Raw genomic sequence first — 4,172 nt, forward strand, 5'->3', positions numbered from 1 at the left:
GGAGTCCCCAAAAAGCCAGGGCATGGGGTTATACAGACCCATTCTTTCTTAGACAACATCCTAGAAGCATATGCTCAAGTATTTTCCTCTGAGAACTGGCTGTGGTCTTCAAGATGAGTTAGCTGCAAAAGATCAAAGCCGGATTTTTGAAGTCAAGAGGTTCAAATGCAAACATGCCAGTTTTGCTCCAGGCACTAACCTGGGCTTCAGGATAACTTTTATCATTGAACTTAGGAGTCTGCTGCCAACATCAATTGTGGTTTAGGGTACACTGAAAGATTTCCGTATGGGAAGAAAACAATCTTTAATTTCCCGAGGGAAAAGAATGCACTGCCTTAAAACCTAACCCAGGAGGCAAGACAGGACGAGATACTGAAAGATTTGCTGAGCTGGGACTGCCCAAGCCTGCAAAGGATGGGAGGGATGATGAGGCTTACTCTGAGAGAATGGAGAGATGGTGATGTTTGCTCTTTCAGGATTATTCCTATTGAGGTACTGTGACAGGAGGGAAGCCAAGAGTTCTTACCTGCCTACTGTGCTAAGTCAGTATTAAAAAAGAAGTACACGCATGCATTCTCTCTCCATCATCCTGGGGAGCCTTTGGTGAATGCCCAGATCCTTGGCTGCTCAAACCTTTTATGTAAAGCAGGATCGTATTTACAGATAGCCTACGCAATTCTCCTTTATACTTTGTACATTAGACTGCCTGTGACGCCTAATACAATGTTGTCACACAGCGCTGTTTAGGGAATAATTACCAGAAAATGTCAGTGCATGTTCAGTACTGGTGCCAGCTTTTTTCATGAATATTCATAATCTCTGATTGGGTAATTTTGCATATGCAGAAGCCTCAGTTGTGGAGGGCTGACTACTAGTTTCTGTGCAATTGAAATGCAGGGAGGATGAAGCAGAGACTGGCCAGTTAAACTACTATGGAGTGGCTAGGAACAGGGGGGGGAAAGATGGAGGCCTAAGAACAGGCTGGAAGCATGATGGAGCGATACTTTTCTAAGTTGAACTGTTTGGAAAATCTGTAACTTTTCATTGCCATCTATTATTTTATGTTTTAAAGGCAGATTAAACAACAATAACAAGCTGAGAAGAGGAGAGAAAATCCCATTACTCCTTTAGGGAAACACAGGCACTGCCAGTCCAGGACATACAAGAGGTGCCACTGCTCCGGGCTGAGGGATGGCACAGGGCCTGCTGAGCATGCCCAATCCTAAATTCCGCCGTCAGTGTCAGGAGGGGGGGGGGCAGATTCTTAGTGTTTTCATCATTAAGGAATCTATGGACTGCCATTTCAGAAGCTCAACTCCCCACAACCTAGGAAAGGAGAAGCAGGCATTGCTTCCTCATTCTTAGAGATGGGCAAGAAGAGTCCTGACAGACAAGTGTCTTTTAACCTTGTCTTCTCACTTCTCTCCTTCCTCCACGTTCAACTTCCTCTACTCGGTTCTAGGCCCAGTTGCCTCTGAGAAGGCAGAGCTGCGTCTAGGAAGGGCCGTTTAAGAAATTGCCATAATTTCCTCTGATACGGAGCAGAGTGACTTCACACCAGCATTTAGATAAGCAATCCGTGCGTGTGGTCAAGTTCTCCCTGGCACAGAATGCAAAGCACTGAAGTCAATTTGATCTTGTTTCCCTGACTCTACCAAGTTGGGATACAGTCCTGAGAGCTGAAGACAGAGAAGACTGATTGCTTGGATCTGTTAAGGATCGCTGGAGTTCTGGCCTAATGTCACTTTACCTGAATTGATTCTGGCACCTAAACTCAAATCCTCATGCTTAAATGTTACCTGGCAAGCACCTTATCAACTGACCAAACCCCCATGCCCCCATATTTGGGGCTTTATTGAATTACTCCCATTCCAGTCACCTTTTATTAAAAACAGCAAGTATATTGAACATTAAAAACAACTACTTAAGTGAGATTTACCACCAAATCTTTAGATTTTGAACGATTCTTAGATGCCAGCAGAGTGAAGATGGCCTGGCTATCTTACTATTTTGTCTGTGCATGTTTTCATTGTGAAAGTTGGGGGGGGGTATGTTGTGCTCACCTGTGGGTGTGCATGAGGTGGCTAGAGGGTGATATTTGGTGTCTTTGTCCAAGGCTCATTGCCTCAGAAAATCTGGAGTTTGACATTTGTTTCAGCTAGACTGGCTGGCAAGTCTTTGGGAATGGCTGACTTCACCCCGCCAGGCCCTGGCATTACAAATGTGTGCCAGCCTGCCTGGCTTTTACCTGGTTGATGGAGATCCAAATTCAGGTTTTGACATTTCCATAGCAAGTACTTCATCTACTGAGCCATCTCCCCAGCCCGATTGGCAGTGTGGTTAAAGCACAGACTTCAGAGAAGTCATTGGAGTAACGTGTATCTTTCCTCTTCCAAAATTTTCATAATATTTTGTGTTCATGTGTACATCGCACAAGCTTTCTCCAACCCTTGGCTCTGGAGAACCAGTAAGTGTTATATAAAGTGGTAAATGTAGCTCTGCAGAGCCTGGGATTTTTTAAGCCGAGCCATGTGTTATGGTAAATAAACAACCTCTGAAGTGCCTGTCTTGCTTTTGGCAAGGGTGTTCAGGATTCAGCTGTAAGGCGTTGTAACTCCCACAGAAAGAATTTGGGTGGGGAGAAACGATTCCTCTTCTTAGCATAAAACCAGAAAGGGCTATTAATGACAAAAAATTACATATGTGCAAAGGATATGGGGGCGACCTGACTCAGAACTGGAGAAGGAAAATGGGTTTAAATACCAATAACTAGTTTTAAAGCCAAGAGGAAAGAGGGAGGCAAACTCACAGTAGAAGTGTTTCTTTGAAACTCTCAGGTTCACAGTATTGAAATTTTCTTTGCGAGGGTGAGTGAAGGGCTCTGTAGTACCTAGAAATGGCTTCTTGCACAAAGCCTCACCCTCAGCCTCAGAGGATGTGTTACCTAGCAAGATGTGGCAGCGAGTCCTCATACCCTGAGAATTTCTGACCTACAGCCCTACAGCACAAGACTGTTGTGTCTATTCACAGGAGCACACCCAGGTGAATTCTGAATGAGGGAGACCAGCTTTATTGACCCTCTGAAGGGAGAGTAGCTGGAGCTATTTGACAAACTGTTATTTGTAGCTGTATGTCATAATTTCTCCAGAGACCTGGCTTGCTGGGAAGGCCTTGAGCCCCACACACTAAGATTTTGTCAAGGGTGAATATAAGAGATTGGCCTATTTTAGGAAAAAAAAAAAAAAAAAAAAAAAAAAAAAAAAAAAAAGCCTTTTCTTTCTTTTTGAAACAGCTCCTAGAATATTATTCAGTGTCTTCAAACAAAGGCTTCTTGACAAATTCCCTTTAGAACCAAGGGCTAGGCAAAGGTTCCTTCTCCCTGGTGAATGGTTCGTCAAAATTACAAGAGAAAGAATTCTCCCAGAGCGGGCTTTCTTCTTCTAGGAGAGGCTGGTGAGCAGTCCAAAACTTTAATTGGTCTCATTCCTCTCAACCAGAATTCAGAATTCATTGCCTTCGTTTCTTCCTTCACGCCCTCTCCTCTTTTTTTTTTTTTTTCTTTCTGTTTTGTTGCTTCTGGTTACTAACATCATTCTCACAAATTCAACTTGCTCCTCTCCCCGGGGTCAGTGGCATATTAAAAAGGTACAATTAACTCAGAGATTAGAAATATGCCTCCAGAGACATGTATGCTTCCAGTTAACTCTGAAGTCCCCTGGCAAAATGCTTCTTTCTTCCCTCTCCACTGTTTATTTATTTCAAGAGAGAAAAAGACAGACTCAAGGTCTGGAGGTTTTGTATGAAAAAAAAAAATTTCCAGCAACAAACAGCAAATACGGCTCCATCAATTTAGACAGACCCTACAGAGAATCACGATTTCCCAAGTCCCAGGTTCCAAGACCTTCTGTGGACATAGTGAGAACTGGTTTGAGGCAATTTTTCCCTTCAATGCTCAAGTGACAACTGAAATTATAAACGCCCCCAGGTGCTACTTTCATCACTGGTGGAGAAAAATAAATGGATGTTTACAAGGTGTCACAGGCCAGAGGATAGAGTTTGCAAAGGGAATGGAGTTAATGTGCAGAAAGGGACAATCTTCTTGGCTGCTAGCCACACTTCCAGATTCCAGGGACATCAATAAAGGCTTTTGTGTATGTTTAAAAATTGTCCAT

The sequence above is a fragment of the Psammomys obesus genome, unplaced genomic scaffold (genome assembly GCF_907164565.1).
Source record: "Psammomys obesus unplaced genomic scaffold, mPsaObe1.curated_primary_1811, whole genome shotgun sequence".
Taxonomy (NCBI): Eukaryota; Metazoa; Chordata; class Mammalia; order Rodentia; family Muridae; genus Psammomys; species Psammomys obesus.